This window comes from Giraffa tippelskirchi, chromosome 8 (assembly GCF_054371585.1).
Source record: "Giraffa tippelskirchi isolate mGirTip1 chromosome 8, T2T-mGirTip1v1.2.pri, whole genome shotgun sequence".
Lineage (NCBI taxonomy): Eukaryota > Metazoa > Chordata > Mammalia > Artiodactyla > Giraffidae > Giraffa > Giraffa tippelskirchi.
Window position 1 is genome coordinate 38,687,823 of NC_137282.1, and position 18,452 is coordinate 38,706,274.

General features: G+C 36.3%; 1 long non-coding RNA gene across 1 annotated transcript in view; it reads right to left on the reverse strand.

Annotated features, from left to right (window-relative positions):
• Window positions 1-18,452, reverse strand: part of LOC145516477 (uncharacterized) — a 68,219-nt gene that overhangs the window by 3,298 nt on the left and 46,469 nt on the right. The window contains exon 3 of the long non-coding RNA XR_014061420.1: window positions 12,848-12,984. This is a non-coding gene — a long non-coding RNA (uncharacterized LOC145516477). The remainder of the gene's footprint in view (window positions 1-12,847; window positions 12,985-18,452) is intronic.

Here is an 18,452-nt window from a genome sequence, read left to right on the forward strand (position 1 = left end):
TAGCCTGCCAGGAATTTAGCCTGTAGCCTGTCCATGGAATTTCCCAGGCAAGAATACTGGAATGGGTAGCCATTCCCTTCTCCAGGGGATCTTCCTGACCCAGGCATTAAACCCAGGTCCCCCACATTGCAGGCAGATTCTTTATCATCTGAGCCAGGGAATCCATTGGCTTACTTATACTCTCTAAGTATTAAAGGTAACAAATTGTGCATACTACTTTATTATTTTCTTTTTTTAATTGTAGAGATACATACCATAGCAAAAAAAAATTATTCCTGCAATTTGTTTTTTTAGAAACAAATATTTATACAACACCTATTCACAATTCATCCCTTTTACCAGAGCAAAATGTTTCTCTGAATAAGCCTATTATACTAAACCAATATACTGAGTCTAAATAATTTTATTCAACAGGTGTATTAACATCATGCCTTCTGAAGGACTTCTCTGTGTTTTATTAAAATGCATACATATATTCAAAACACTTCATTGTATTCATTAAAAGGAGTTATTTATATTTCCCTACCAAACATTTTCCAATTTTAATGGTTCCATTTATACATCAGATTATCTGATCACATATATGTATGGCAAGCAAAATCTATTTTTCTTTTCTAGTCTTGTGAATTTCATTATATTGTAGTCCTTTCTCCCAGCCTTTTATGCCAAAAATGATAATTGTCCTTGTGCCTCATTCTCCTTCACTAGTCATTATTCAACTACCAATACTGCCAGTTCTATCATAACAATTATTTGAATACTTCTATTTTTCTCCAACTTTCCTACTATTACAGTTGTCAGGGAAACCATCATCTCTTACCTGGGTAAGTATATAACTCATTTTTCTCAATTGATCTATTCTTTACATAGACTTTATATCTTTAAGCCAAAACCCAGTATGTGTTCCCAGTTATATCTAGTCCTTCTTAGGGCTTCAGTTTTCTCTCTGATAGATCCACACAATAACACAGTATTGGAAGGATCCCTGTATATTGCTTCCCTAACTAGACCCTGTCAAATACTTCCTACTCCTTTGCCTTCAAAAATGATGTTCTTCTGCTTAGAAAATTACCTTCCTCTGCTCTCTACCTGGCTAATTTTCAATGAGCCTTCCAGACTTTGATAAAATATTGAATCTGCTCAATGTATCATGGAATCTCAGGATTTTGTCTTTATAAGACATCAAATGTTAAGTTCATATAAGTAATTATCTGCATAACTTTATATCATATATTGGTATACAAGTTCTGTAAGAAAGAGAACCCTGCACAGTTGTAAGCCACACCATTTTAATTAAAGAAATCAATAAACATGTTTTAGTGAAGGAACAACAGATTGGGAAAGACTAGAGACCTCTTCAAGAAAATTAGAGATACCAAAGGAACATTGCATGCAAATATAGGCTTGATAAAGGACAGAAATGGTATGGACCTAACAGAAGCAGAAGATATTAAGAAGAGGTGGCAAAAATACACAGAAGAACTGTACAAAAAAGATCTTCACGACCCAGATAATCACGATGGTGTGATCACTCACCTAGAGCCAGACATCCTGGAATGTGAAGTCAAGTGGGCCTTAGAAAGCATCACTACGAACAAAGCTAGTGGAGGTGATGGAATTCCACTTGAGCTATTTCAAATCCTCAAAGGTGATGCTGTGAAAGTGCTGCACTCGATATGCCAGCAAATTTGGAAAACTCAGCAGTGGCCACAGGACTGGAAAAGGTCAGTTTTCATTCCAATCCCAAAGAAAGGCAATGCCAAAGAATGCTCAAACTACCGCACAATTGCACTCATCTCACATGCTAGCAAAGTAATGCTCAAAATTCTCCAAGCCGGGCTTCAGCAATACGTGAACCGTGAACTTCCAGATGTTCAAGCTGGTTTTAGAAAAGGCAGAGGAACCAGAGATCAAATAGCCAATATCCGCTGGATCATCGAAAAAGCAAGAGAGTTCCAGAAAAACATCTATTTCTGCTTTATTGACTATGCCAAAGCCTTTGACTGTGTGGATCACAATAAACTGTGGAAAATTCTGAAAGAGATGGGAATACCAGACCATCTGACCTGTCTCTTGAGAAACCTGTATGCAGGACAGGAAGCAACAGTTAGAACTGAAGATGAAACAACAGACTGGTTCCAAATAGGAAAAGGAGTACGTCAAGGCTGTATATTGTCACCCTGCTTATTTAACTTATATGCAGAGTACATCATGAGAAACGCTGGGCTGGAAGAAACACAAGCTGGAATCAAGATTGCCGGGAGAAATATCAATAACCTCAGATATGCGGATGACACCACCCTTATGGCAGAAAGTGAAGCAGAACTAAAGAGCCTCTTGATGAAGGTGAAGGAGGAGAGTGAAAAAGTTGGCTTAAAGCTCAACGTTCAGAAAACTAAGATCATGGCATCTGGTCCCATCACTTCATGGGAAATAGATGGGGAAACAGTGGAAACAGTGTCAGACTTTACTTTTTTGGGCTCCAGAATCACTGCTGATGGTGACTGCAGCCATGAAATTAAAAGACGCTTACTCATTGGAAGGAAGGTTATGGCCAACCTAGATAGCATGTTTAAAAGCAGAGACATTACTTTGCCAACAAAAGTCCGTCTAGTCAAGGCTATGGTTTTTCCAGTGGTCATGTATGGATGTGAGATTTGGACGGTGAAGAAGGTTGAGCGCCGCAGAATTGATGCTTTTGAACTGTGGTGTTGGAGAAGACTCTTGAGAGTCCCTTGGACTGCAAGGAGATCCAATCAATCCATCCTGAAAGAGATCAATCCTGGGTGTTCATTGGAAGGTTTGATGTTGAAGCTGAAGCTCCAATACTTTGGGCACCTCATGCGAAGGGTTGACTCATTGGAAAAGACCCTAATGCTGGGTAGGATTGGGGGCGGGAAGAGAAGGGGACGACAGAGAATGAGATGGTTGGATGGCATCACCGACTCGATGAACATGGGTTTGGGTAGACTCCGGGAGTTGGTGATGGGCAGAGAGGCCTGGCGTGCTGCGATTCATGGGGTTGCAGAGAGTCGGACATGACTGAGTGACTGAACTGAACTGAACTGAACTGAGTGAAGGAACACATATTTGGAAATCAGAACTTCTAAATTATAGGTGAAGATAAGATGATGAAAGATGCATTGGTTAATCTAGATGACTCTATCTGGGGACATGTACTATTTCACCACTTCTTTGAAAATGACATATTTGGTGTTTCTTTAAATTTAACTTGCTTGTTTTTGAGTGTTCATAGGTTTAACAATAGACCTGACTCATTTCATGTTTATGTACATTTTATTTATGCAATAAGTATTATTTTTCTGCTCTTTTTCTATTCTAGGCATTTTACTAATCATTCATATATATCATATATTTTAATCATTTCTCTAATGCTTCCATTATTTTTTCTCATCTGTACACATATATTTCATTTTCCCTCTCATTAATCTTGAAATTAAAGAAAAAAAAAATCTTGGAATCATCCTTGACAAACATCTTAAATTTACCAATTAATCTGTTTTAAAAATCCTCAAATAGCTAGCTCTCTCTTTCTCAAATGCTCCACCAGACAGTACGTAATATATCCTTTTGCCCCTGTTTCTACAACTCTGATCTTGTCTCCTGTAACTGATGACATCTTTGCTTACTGTATCCAAGGGTTAATAAATTGGTTGACTTTCAGTGTCACCTTATTGGAATCTATTTTATCTATTTAAAACAGCTCCTATTGTCCAAGGCTCTTAGTTTTCTAATTTCATGTATCTTTATTTTTCTGCACTCATAAGTGTCTCTCCTATTCATTTTGGTTGTCTCTTTCACTTTTAACAGCTCTAACAGCTCTAAAATTTTTTATCATATTTTAATGTTATTTATTTAATACATAACATTTAGTAGGGCCTCAACATTTGTGAACTGATAAAATGATCTTCTGCAAAGCTATAGGATACAGTAAAAGAGAACACCAATTCTTGCACATGTTTTAACCACAAAATATTTCCTTACATGTTTTAATCCATATCTTTTATTTTTTTAAAAAAATTTATTTATTTTAATTGGGGGCTAATTACTTTAATATAATCCATATCTTTTAAATTCTCTATAATAATGTAACTATGAGAAACAAGTCATTTTTTAAGTCATTTTAATGTGGTTAATATTTACTCATAGTCTGTGAGACAATATGTTTACCATATTGAAACTAGTTTATACATATGATAGAGTAAAATAGGCTAAAATAAATCTACTGTTGCATAAATGCTCAAGGATTTTAAAGGCATCATATTCTAGTTATCTGTTGACATGATGAATAAAAATTAAAATCCAATTACCACAAAATGTACTATGAAGAAAAATTAAGAATGAATTCTTCCCACACATATTTTTGAACAAGTGCATTTCAGGATGGCTCAGATCAGACTTTGAATAATGATGGCAAGTTGAAAAGAAGCATATAGTTTCACCCTTCTCAAAAAAATACTAACACTTGAATTTACCATGATTCTAGTTAATTTTAAACTTTGGAGTTTTGGAGATACACTGCATGGACTCCTTCCAAGACCTGTATTTAATTTTGCATATTATTCATGCTTGTATATCACCTTTCTTAAAGAAAAGCCCATTACATTATATAATCTTTTATCCCCCAAACTATACCTACTGTTGAGAGCAGATTAAAGATTATTCCTTAAGGTAAAACCCTAACAAGCAAGGAAACAATACAAAAGAAGAGCAATTAAATATTGAAAAATGGAAAGCAAATAAATGACTAGTAACTAAATTATTAAACCATAAAAAGGGAAATTCTAAAATTGCAGTGGGGATAGCTGATTATAAAACTTTACCTTTAAAGTATAATATTTAAATTATTTATGAACTGACAGCATCTGATACCTCTGTAAGTAGTGATAAGACTGGGATTATAAAATGCTTTAAACAATGAGTATATGCCTGAATTCCTTCTACTCTTTCAGTTACATAACTGACAGTCCCACAAACTAGCAATAATATACCAAGTTGTTCCCTGGAGATGGTAAAAGGTCTATTAATTATGGTAATTCATATACAGTTTCAAGCACAGATACTATACCAAACCAAAAATCATAACTATATATGCAAACTGAAAGCTGATAGCCTATCTCCACCTTAATTGTGTGTTCTAGCATCACACAAAGACCTTCCAGGAGTAGTCTCTAGGAAAACGGACCAGCCCAAGAGGAAGTACCAGAGAGAATGACATTGGGATCCTTCCCTAATATGCACCAATCCTCTCAACACGAACTGGAGCTCCAGTACAAACAGTTCCTTGGAAAAAATAATAGACAATAGAAAGTAAACTATGAAACCTAAATGAAAAAGGCTAAAACCATCAGATAAGAGACATAGGGAATCTGCCAAAATAGAAATTTATTTATTTATATACATATACTTATAAAATATATAAATCTCAGTGATAGTCTCACATTAGTGAATATATCGATTTTGTGATACAAAAGTAAGATACCACAAAAATTCAGAGAAAATACTAATGGAAATGACAAATATAACTAGGTGGCAGAAATTTTTAAGTTATTGAATGTTTGAAATACAAAGTTTAAGAAATAACTGAAAAAGTTAAAAGATATGGAGAATAGGAGAAAATAGGAATAATCAACCAAATTGAACATAAATGTACATAGATTATTTACTAAAATGAAAAAGAAAGGTAGAAAATCTTAAATTAAATAATGAAAATATTTCAGGACTAAAGAACATTTTCCAAATTCAAAGTCCATGGAAATCCTGGCACAGTCATGAGTGTAGATACTTATTAAGGCACTAGTGAAGAGAAACTAAGTTTAGTTCACTTCAGTTCAGTTGCTTAGTCATGTCCGACTCTTTGCGACCCCATGGACTGCAGCACACCAGGCCTTCCTGTCCATCACCAACTCCCGGAGTTTATTCAAACTCATGCCCATTGAGTCTGTGATGCCATCCAACCATCTCATCCTCTGTCGTCCTCTTCTCCTTTCACCTTCAATCTTTCCCAGCATCAGGGTCTTTTCAAATGAGTCAACTCTTCTCATCAGGTGGCCAAAGTATTGGCGTATCAGCTTCAACATCAGACCTTCCAATCAACACTCAGGACTGATTTCCTTTAGGATTGATTGGTTGGATCTCCCTGAAGTCCAAGGGACTCTCAAGAGTCTTCTCCAACCACAGTTCAAAAGCATCAATTCTTCAGTGCTCAGCTTTCTTTATAGTCCAACTCTCACATCCATACATGACTACTGGAAAAACCACAGCCTTGACTAGACGGACCTTTGTTGACAAAGTAATGTCTCTGCTTTTTAATATGCTGTCTAGGTTGGTCATAACTTTTCTTCCAAGGAGTAAGCGTCTTTTAATTCCATGGCTGCAGTCACCATCTGCAGTGATTCTGGAGCCCAAAAACTAAAGTCTGTCATTGTTTCTTCTGTTTCCCCATCTATCTGCCATGAAGTGACGGGACCAGATGCCATGATCTTAGTTTTCTGAATGTTGAGCTTTAAGCCAACTTTTTCACTCTCCTTTCACTTTCATCAAGAGGATTTTTAGTTCTTCTTCACTTTCTGCCACAAGGGTGGTGTCATCTGCATATCTGAGGTTATTGATATTTCTCCCAGCAATCTTGATTCCAGCTTGTGCTTCATCCAGCCCAGCATTTCTCATGATGTACTCTGCATGAAGAGGAACTAAAGAACCTCTTAATTAGGATGAAGGAGGAGAGTGAAAGAGCCGTATTAAAAATAAATATTAAAAAAACTAAGATTGAGGCATCTGGCCCTATTACTTCATAGCAAATAGAGGGGGAAAAGGTGGAAGTATTGACAGATTTCATCTTCTTGGGCTCTAAAATCACTGTGGAAGGTGAATGCAGCCATGAAATCAGAAGCTATGACAAATCTAGATAGTGTGCTGAAAAGTAGAGACATTACTCTGCTGACAAAGGTCCATATAATCAAGGCTATGGTCTTCCCAGTAGTCATGTACTGTTGTGAGAGCTGGACCTTAAAGAAGGCAGAGTGCTGAAGAACTGATGCCTTCAAACTATGGTGCTGGAGAAGACTTCTGAGAGATCCTTGGACAGCAAGGTCAAACCAATCAATCTTAAGGGAAATTGACCATGAATACTCATTGGAAGGACTGATGCTGAAGTTGAAACTCTGGTATTTTGGTAATTTGATGTGAACAGTTGACTCATTGGAAAAGTCCATGATGCTGGGAAAGACTGAAGGCAGAAGGAGAACAGGGTATCAGAGGATGAGATGGCTGGATGGCATCACCAATGCAATGGACATGAACTTGGACAAACTTCAGGGGATGGTGAGGAACACAGAGGCCTGGTGTGCTCCAGTCCATGGGGTCACAAAGAGTTGGACACTACTGGGTGACTGAACAACAACACAATGTCAAGAAATTTTAGAACATTGTTGAGAAAAAGGAGAGATAAGAAGAGAATGGATCACATAAAAACATAATCAAAATGACCTTGTGTTTAAGAATAGCCAGTAGAAAGTGAAAATAAAGTTAAGGAGTAATGTGGTCAACATTGTGAAGCGAAATTGTTTTTTCATCTAAATTTTATAGCAATCTAAAGTATTAATCACATAGAATAATAAAATGAAATATTTCAGACATGTGCCAAATGTTTATAACTCCACATATCCTTTTTCAGGAAGAGGGGATATACAGAGAAAATAACCACTGAAGGAAACCAAAAATCTAGCAGGGAAAAGAGGCAAACCATCCTTCCAGGAGGAGAGAAATGTGGCAGCTAGATATGCACACAGACATCAAACATAGAGGGAAAGCAATTCAGACTCAAGCAGGTCAAAAGACTTAATGAAAATTTTCTCTAAGAATAAAGTTATTAATAAACTAAAGTAAATAAACTAAACCAAATAAGATTGAGCTAACACAAGCTGGAAACAAGATTGCCAGGAGAAATAACAATAATGTCAGATATGCAGATGACACCACTTTTATGGGAGAAAGTGAAGAAAAACTAAAGAGCCTCTTGATGAAGGTGAAAGAGGAGAGTGAAAAAGTTGACTTAAAGCTCAACATTCAGAAAACTAAGATCATGGCATCTGGTCCCATCACTTCATGGCAAATATATGGGGAAACAGTGCAAACAGTATCAAACTTCATTTTTGGGGGCTCCAAAATCACTGCAGATGGTGATTGCAGCCATGAAATTAAAAGATGCTTACTCCTTGGAAGGAAAGTTATGACCAACCTAGATAGCATATTTAAAAGCAGAGACATTACTTTGCCAGCAAAGGTCCGTCTAGTCAAGGCTATGCTTTTTCCAGTAGTCATGTATGGATGTGAGAGTTGGACGGTGAAGAAAACTGAATGCCGAAGAATTGATGTTTTTGAACTGTGGTGTTGGAGAAGACTCTTGAGAGTCCCTTGGACTGCAAGGAGATCCAACTAGTCCATCTTAAAGGAGATCAGTCCTGGCTGTTCATTGGAAGGACTGATGTTGAAGCTGAAACTCCAATACTTTGGCCACCTCATGCGAAGAGCTGACTCATTGGAAAAGACCCTAATGCTGGGAAGGATTGGGGGCAGGAGGAGAAGGGGACAACAGAGGATGAGAGGGCTGGGTGGCATCACCGACTCAATGGGCATGGGTTAGGTAGACTCCAGGAGTTGGTGATGGACAGGGAGGCCTGGCATGCTGCAGTTCATGGGGCTGCAAAGAGTCGCACACAACTGAGCGACTGAAATGAACTGAACTGAATACCAAAAAAATGTTGCTGAATTCTTGATATAGAGCGAATTAAGCAAACATACCTGAAAGACATAAAGAAAATAATGAGGATGCAGACAGAAATAAGTAAGCAAATTTATTATGTGACTCATTAGTGAATACCATTCATTTATCACTCAATATTGACCTCATGCACATAATTATATATCCATTTTTGGAGGATGGTAGATGGGAAATGTGGGCTTCCCTGGTGGCTCAGCTGGTAAAGAACTGACCTGCTAATGCAGGAGATGCATGAGACTTAGATTCAAACCCTGGGTCAGGAAGATCTTTTGGAGAAGGAAGTAGCAACCCACTCCAGTACTCTTGCCTGAAAAATTCCATGAACAGAGGAGCCTCGTGGGCTATTATAGTCCATGGTATCACAAAGAGTTAGACATGACTGAGCACACATGCTCAGGAGATAGGAAATGTATGTGCTGGGGCTTGAGGAAGAAAAAAAAAATTACATGTTCAACTTCTCTGTTGTAAGCCAATAGAGAAGGCCTGAAAGATCAACCAAGTACATTCTCTAGAGATACGGAAATAAATCACAAAAATTCAACTAACAGATTCCAAAACAGTTACCTGAAGAAGGGGAAATGAGGAAGGGTAAAGGAAGGGTCTTTAGACTAATTTTTTCTTAATAAGCCTTATAAAACTGGCTGCCTCTTTGTACAGGTATCTCTTTATATTTAATTTGGTAAATTAAATAATTATAGTAATTTAAGTCAGAAAGTTCAGAAAAGAACATCACCATCTATATATAACAATCTTGAGCGACATATCATTTTTCAGTGCATATCTGCCACAGCCAATCAAAGTGACAATTATCAACAGTGATTGGAATAGAAGGCTAATAAAATAAACTTTCAGTTGCAACTAATTCATATGTATACTGAAAAGAAAGATTATTCAGTGAGAAAATATAGTTGAAAAATCAGAGAAAACTGAATATACTTTAAATTCTTTGATGATACATGTATATTGTATTTGGCCTGAAGTGGTGTTAATAAGACCACTAGAGATATGGGGTGCGTAGAATTTCCTTTTAAGTATCACATGAATTAACATTTCATCTTTTTGATTTAGTCAATTCTATCCTTTGTTCTCTTCACAAAATAAATCAATTTGTTTCAAATAAAGCTTAATGTATTTTTATACACTGAAAGTTGTTCTTTGGAATATGTGTTTCTCTAGCTCTGTCCTTTAGAATACATTAGATGGAAATTTTCATTTTACACTCTATGTCTAACATCAAAGAATGTATACTAAAGCATTCAGGGAGCTCCACATTAATAAGGAACTCAATAAAAGAATGTTAAGATTGCTTCATTGGAGGCAAAACTGGTTAATGTCTCACAGAACAATAAATACAAAGGGTTATACTTTTCAGCAGAAATAAATCATTTACATCTCAGCCAGACAAATATATACAAAGCAGCATGTGATTTCCCTAAAGTCCTTTAATCAAAGTTTTACCATCATTGAATTAAGTTTCTACTACTGAAGAAGAGGGTGGTTTTACATCTGATAACTTGCCTCTTTTTTTCACATGTATTTCTCCTTCCCATCAGAGAACTTCTTCATATTTACCTTAGATTGGGTGCATTTCCTCTATGCCATATTCTGAATTATCTATGCTTTAGAAAAGTCCTTTCCAGGTCAGAAGGTCTTATATCCCATAATACAATGGCTCAATAATTTCATTTACATCCTTTCTTCTTTTTTGCACTTTCATAATGCTATTCTTCCTTTAAGCAAAATGAAAGTGTAAATTTATAAGGGAAAAGATGAACACAGGAGCATATAGAAACAAGGAATATATCTATATATTAAATTTGTTACATATTTGCACTCACATATCTTTAATCCTTGGGATCACTATTAGTTAAAATTATTATTTAATATTATTATATTTGAAAACATGGGTTAATGAAGTTGAAATAATTGGTCCAAATCAAAGAGAGCAACAGTATAAAAATAATTTCAAAATACCTCTAACACAAAGAACCTTCTTTCAGTAAGCTATGATGATTGTCAAAGGATCTGTTGATTCAGATATTAAAAGTGACATGAAGTTGACAGAATAAATGTCCAATCTTATTTTAATTTTCTAATCAATACTGTCTGACCTGGGAGAAATGTCTGCTTTGATAAAGAAAATCAACAACTAAATCAAGCGAAACAACAACAGCAATGTAACATAAACTTCACAGAGAATAGGAAACCTTATAGCCATTATTACCTCTTGAGTGTTTATATTCTAATAAGATATTCAATAGTCACATTCTCACCAAATAGCTCTCTTAACTGACTTATTTTCATTATCCGCATTAATCATATGGATTAATTAAGTTGATTTTAAAAAAAGTCTTGATAAGAATACGGTTATCAAGTCTTTGATCAATAATCTCAATATGTGTGTAAAGTAAATCACAGATTTAAAAAGTTTATTAAAAAAGCATTGCAATGAAACAAGGAAAATATCAAATAAATAGCCTAACCTTACACTGTAAGGAACTAGAAAAGAAAGAATAAACAAAGTCCAAAGTTAGTAGAAGGCAAGAAATCATAAATATCAGAGCAGACATAAATGAAATAGTAAAAAAAAAAAAAAAAAGTAGAAAGATCAATGAAACTAAAAGATAGTTCTTTGAAAACATAAACAAAATTGATAAAACTTTACCCTGATTCATCAAGAAAAAAAAAAAAAAAGACCCAAATTGATAAAATAAGAAATGAAAAAGGAGAAATTATAACTGATACCACAGATATACAAAGGTTCACATGGGACTATTACAAATGATATGTGGATAAAAGGACAAATTCTTAAAAAGGTATATTCTTCCATGCCTGGATCAGGATGAAATGGAAAATATGAAAAAACTAATTATCAGTAATGAAATTGAATCAGTAATGAAAAAGCACCCTAAAACAAAAGTCAAGAACCAGATGGTGTCACAGGTGAATTCCAACAAACAGTTAGAGAAAAGTTAACACTTATCCTTCTGAAACTATTCCAAATTCCAAGAGGAAAGGACATTTCCTAATTCAAGCATCACCCTGCTACCAAAAACCAGACAAAAATACCAAAAAAAAAAAAAAAAAAGGAAGAAAGGGAACAGGTCAATGTCAGTGATGAGTACAGATCAAAAATTCTCAACAAAATTTTACCAAACTAAATCCAACAATGTTTTAAAAGGGATCATATTACTGTGGTGTTGGAGAAGACTCTTGAGAATCCCTTGGAAAGCAAGGAGATCAAACCAGTTAATCCTAAAGGAAATCAATCCTGAATATTCATTGGAAGGATCAATGCCGAAGCCCCAGTACTTTGGCCACCTGATGCAAACAGCTCACTTGTTGGAAAAGACCCTGATTCTGGGAAAGGTTGTAGGCAGGAGGAGAAGGGGAAGTATAGGACAAGATGGCTGGATACATCACTGACTCAATGGACATGAGTTTGAGCAAGCTCTGGGAGACGATGAAGAACAGGGAAGCCTGGCATGATCATCTCAATAGACGCAGAAAAAGCTTTTGACAAAATTCAGTTTCAATATATTATAAAAGCTTTCCAGAAAGTGGGCATAGAGGGAATGTACCTTGACATAATAAAGGCCACATATGACAAACCTACAGCTAACACTGTACTCAGCGGTGAAAAGTTGAACATGTTTTCTCTAAGGTCAAGAATAAGACAAGGATGCCCCCTCTCACCACTTTTATTCAACATAGTTTTGGAAGTCCTAACCACAGCAATCAGAGAAGTAAAAGAAAAAAAAGAAATATAAATTGGGAAGAGAGAATTAAAACTGTCACTGTTTGCAGATGACATGATAATTTACATAGAAAAATCTAAAGATGCCACTAGAAAGTTACTAGATTTCATCAATGAATTTGGTAATTACAGGGTACAAAATTGATATAGACTGGAGTAGCAAATGGCAACCCACTCCAGTACTGTTGCCTGGAAAAGTCTATGCACAGAGGAGCCTGGCAGGCTACAGCCCATGGGGCCGCAAAGAGTCGACACAACTGAGCAGCTGCGCACAAACGAGGGCCCACCTTAATCCAGACTGGGCTCATCTCAAAATCCACAATCACATGTACAAAGATTGTTTTTCCAAATCAGGTCCTCTTTGTCGGTTCTGGGGGTTACAACTTGGGCATACCTTTGGGGCTGCTATTAAAACTGCTGCAGTCTGGTAAGAAAAAAAAAATTAATATAGACAAATCAGTTGCTTTCTATACACTAACAATGAAATATCAGAAAGAGAAATGAAGGAAATCATCCTACTTACCATCACATCAAAAAGAACAAAATACATAGGGACAATCCTGCCTAAGGAGGTAAATGTCTTGTACTTGGAAAACTATGACACTGAAGAAAAAAGTAGAAGATGACAAAAACATGGAAAAATATACCATCTGTTTGTGTCATTTGTGTTTGTTCTTGGATCAGAAGAAATAATATTATTAAAATGAAAATACTACTCAAAGTAATCTACAGATTCAATGCATTCTTTATCAAAATGCCAAAGGAATTTTTCACAGAATTAGAATAAATAATTTTAAAATTTGTATGTAAACATAAAAGACCATCAATAGACAAATCAATCTTGAGAAAGACGAACAGATCTGGAGGAATCAAGCTCCCTGACTTTACACATATACTACAAAACTAAAGTCATGAAAATGATACAGTACTAAAAAAAAAAATAGTATGGCACTTGCACAAAAAGAAACACATAGATTAATGGAATAGAATAAAGAGCCCAGAAATAAACCTACACACTTATGGTCAATTAAATCTATGACAAAGCAGGCAAAAATATACAACAGATGAGTCTCTTTAATAAATGGTGGTGGGAAATCTGAACAGTTACATATAAAACCACAAAATTGGCACATTCTCTAACACCATATACAAAAATAAACTCTAAATGAATTAAAGGTCTAAATGTAATACCAGATGTTATAAAACTCCTAGAGAAAAACATAGGCAGAACATTGTTTGAGATAATTTGCAGCAAGATCTGTTTGGATCTGTCTCCTAAAGCAAAGGAAATAAAAGCAAAAATAAAAATAAATGCGACCTAATTATACTTAAAAGATTTTGCACAGAGAAGGTAACCACTGACAGAATGAAAAGACAACATATTGACTTGCAGATGATATGACTGATAAGGGGTAATGTCCAATAAACACAAAGAGTTTCTACAGCTCAACTCAAAAAGGCAAACAATCTGAATGAAAAATGAGCAAAAGAACTGAAAATACATTTTTTTCAAAGAAGAAATGCACATAGTCAACAAGCACATCAAAATAAGATGCTCTATACTGCTGTCTTTTTCTGGTGGCTCAGATGGTAAAGAATCTGACTGCAATGCAGGAGACCTGGGTTCAGTCCCTGGGTTGGGAAGATCCCCTGGAGAATGGAATGGCAACCCACTCCAGTATTCTTGCCTGAAAAATTCATGAACAGACAAGCCTGGTGGGCTACAGTCCACGGGATCACAAACATTTGGACACGAATGAGCAACTAACACATGTGCCCGCACACACACACACAGACACAGACACAGACACACACACACACACACACACACACACTACATTGCTGGCCATCAGTTCAGTTCAGTCAGTTCGGTTGCTCAGTCGTGTCTAACTCTTTGCAAACCCATGAACTGCAGCACACCAGGCCTCCCTGTCCATCACCAACTCCTGGAATCTACCCAAACCCATGTCCATTGAATCGGTGATGCCATCCAACCATCTCATCCTCTGCCATCCCCTTCTCCTCCTGACCTCAATCTTTCCTAGCATCAGGGTCTTTTCAAATGAGTCAGCTCTTCGCATCAGGTGGCCAAAGTATTGGAGTTTCAGCCTCAACATTAGTCCTTCCAAAGAACACACAGGACTGATCTCCTTTAGGATGGACTGGTTGGATCTCCTTGCAGTCCACGGGACTATCAAGAGTCTTCTCCAACACCACAGTTCAAAAGCATCAATTCTTCGGCACTCAGCCTTCTCTATAGTCCAACTCTCACAGCCAAACACGACTACTGGAAAAACCATAGCCTTGACTAGACAGACCTTTGTTGACAAAGTAATGTCTGAGCTTCTTAATATGCTGTCTAGGTTGGTCATAACTTTCCTTTCAAGGAGTAAGCATCTTTTAATTTCATGGCTGCAGTCACCATCTGCAGTGATTTTGGAGCCCCCAAAAATAAAGTCAGCCACTGTTTCCCCATTTATTTGCCATGAAGTGATGGGACAGGATGCCATGATCTTAGTTTTCTGAATGTTAAGCTTTAAGCCAACTTCACTCTCCTCTTTCACTTTCATCAAGAGGCTCTTTAGTTCTTCTTCACTTTCTGCCATAAGGGTGGTGTCATCTGCATATCTGAGGTTATTGATACTTCTCCCGGCAAACTTTTTCCCAGCTTGTGCTTCCTCCAGCCCAGCGTTTCTCATGATGTACTCTGCATATAAGTTAAATAAGCAGGGTGACAATATACAGCCTTGACGTACTCCTTTTCCTATTTGGAACCAGTCTGTTGTTCCATGTCCAGTTCTAACTGTTGCTTCCTGACCTGCAGACAATTTCCCAAGAGGTAGGTCACATGATCTGGTATTCCCATCTCCTTCAGAATTTTCCACAGTTTATTGTGATCCACACAGTCAAAGGCTTTGGCATAGTCAATAAAGCAGAAATAGATGTTTTTCTGGAACTCTCTTGCTTTTTCGACAATTCAGTGGATGTTGGCTATTTGATCTCTGGTTCCTTTGCCTTTTCTAAAGCCAGCTTGAACATCTGGAAGTTCACGGTTGATGTATTGCTAAAGCCTGGCTTGGAGAATTTTGAGCATTACTTTACTAGAGTGTGAGATGATCACAATTGTGCCGCAGTTTGAGCATTCTTTGGCATTGCCTTTCTTTGGGATTGGAATGAAAACTGACCTTTTCCAGTCCTGTGGCCACTGCTGCGTTTTCCAAATTTGCTGACATATTGTGTGTAGCACTTTCACAGCATCATCTTTTATGATTTGAAATAGCTCAACTGGAATTCCATCACCTCCACTAGCTTTATTCATAATGATGCTTCCTAAGGCCCACTTCAGGGAAATGCAAATCAAAACCACGGTGAGATGAGTGAGCTATCACTGCACACCTGTCAAAATGGTTATCATCGAAAAGAAAACAAACAACAATTACTGGCAAGGATGTGGAGAAAAGGGAGCTCTCATATACTGTTGGTGGGAATGCAAATTGGTGCAGCCACTTTGGAAACCAGTATGGAGGTTTCTCATACAAGTAAAAATAAAACTACTACATGACCCAGAAATTCTACTCCTGGGTATATATCCAAAAAAAAGAGCTTGATTTGAAAAGATATATGCACCCCAATGTTCAGAGCAGCGTTATTTACAATTGGTGAGGTATGGAACTAACCTAAGTTTCCATGAACAGATGAATGGATAAAGTATATATGGTATGGCATATACCATGTATATATAAGGCTACTTAGCCATAAAAACGTTTGCTATTTGCAGCAACATGGATAGAATTGGAGGAAACTATGCCAAATGAAATTAGTCAGACAGAGGAAGACAAATACTGATGATATCACTTGTATCACTTGTATATGGAATCTAAAACATATAACAAACTAGTGAATAAAACAAAAAGAAAAAGAAACAGACACTCAGATATTGAGAATGTAGAGTCTAGTGCTTACCAGTGGGGAGAGGCACATGGAGGGGAAATACAGAAGTAGGGGAGAAAAGAGAGGTTATTATTGAATTATATGAAATCATGTGTGTGAGACCTGAAAACTGTAAAGCACTATTGAATTTAAATAATCTATCATTCAATTAAGTAAATAAAAACATAATGTGTATATTGACAATTTGATATTTCTAAATAGTTGAGAAAGCAAATAAAATAACAAGCAGAAGCCTGCACTTCAGCTTGGGAAAGCATAGTGTAGCGTAGAAACCAGAAGTGCAAGCTAAGTGAGCTCCAGGTTTGGCAGATATGTCCCATTTCTAGACAGTACTGTACTTACACTATCTCCTCATGTAGACTATTTTAAGGAATGGAAGCATGAAAGGGAACACATACTAATTGCAGGTAAATCAACTCCCACACTTTCAAACTTACCAATAAATTCAGCCTATATATTCCTAAAAGGAGTTCCTGGTGGCTCAGTGGTTAAGAATCTACCTGCCAATGCAGAAGATGTGTATTCCACCCCTGGTTCAGGAAGATACCCTGCAGAAGGAAATGCCAACCGACTCCAGTATTCTTGCCTGGGAAATCTCATGGGCAGAGAAGCCTGGTGGGCTATAGTACATAGGGTCATGAAGAATTGAATATTTAGTGATTGAACAAGAATGAAACCAATAAATGAAGCTTCTTCCCTCCCAAATTAAGTATAATTGCAAAAACCCTTGAATTAGGATACTATCCAATGTCCCTTGCTATGGATTTCTAATATTATAAGATAAATCTTTGCCTGAGTTAGTTTTCTTCAAACACATTGAAAATTAGGTGTGGAAAAATATTTTAAATGAATGGATTAATATGTTTAATAGAACTGTCAGGAAGTTCTAAAATGATCTCTCAAACATTACTCAAATATTTTTTAATAAAGACAAGTATATTGGAGAGCCACTGTTACTTATTTTTCCATTTCTGACATATCTCTCTAATTTGATGCTAGTTATTCCATTTCCATGGAGAGTCCTTTAATTTCACTCAACTCAAGTAGTCCAGAGTTGTTAGAATATGCATAGTCATTACTTTCAAAGCTTAGATATTAATATGCTTTCTGATTTTGCAGAGAGAGAATTTAAATTTATATGTAAACTAATCTTAGAAATATCACATTTAAATCACTTGGTTATGAATTTCAAGGGTGTAGTATTTTAGCACCACTTAACTATCGAGGTTATTGACTAGGGCCTTTGCCATTTTCTTGGGTCAGGCTAGATCTATCTACCGAGAGGTTAGAAATTTTGACTTCCAGTTTTTTGTGGGTTACCTCCAACTGAATTTTCCATCTTGGTGGATATGGGGTTTTTTATCAGCTGCACCTGTGTTCCTCAATGTAAAGAAAATGGAAGCTCAAGTACATCACACTTGCAAATAACCTTAACAAAAATGTCAGGTTTAGGATTCTTAATTTCACTTGGTTTTGATATGTGAATATTTCTTACTACTTCACCACTTTATTAATTGCATTTAAAACAATTGTAAAGATACTCTTATTGTTCATTTTTGACTTTTATCTTGTTTCTCCAGTGAGATCATCAATGAAGGTACCCAAACAGCTTGATGGATGGAGAAGTCTGACTTCTAAAAATTATAATTGAACATTTTCTAAATGTTACTTTTAGACATCACAGTCTTTAGTATAATCTTTCCTCCATATAAATGATGTAAATGTAATTATTAAATAGCTATTTTGTATTACAGTAAGAGGGAAAGATTTGCAATATACTACTTAAAATTTCCCTCCACAAATAAAAGAAACACACCTATTTTTCTCATACTTTCAGATGAGAGGTATAGATATTGTATTCTGATTCACTGTTATTTTGGAGCTTGTTTCAAATGATTTATACCTCCCAGTTTTCATGCTCTTGGAAAGTCACCTCCCACT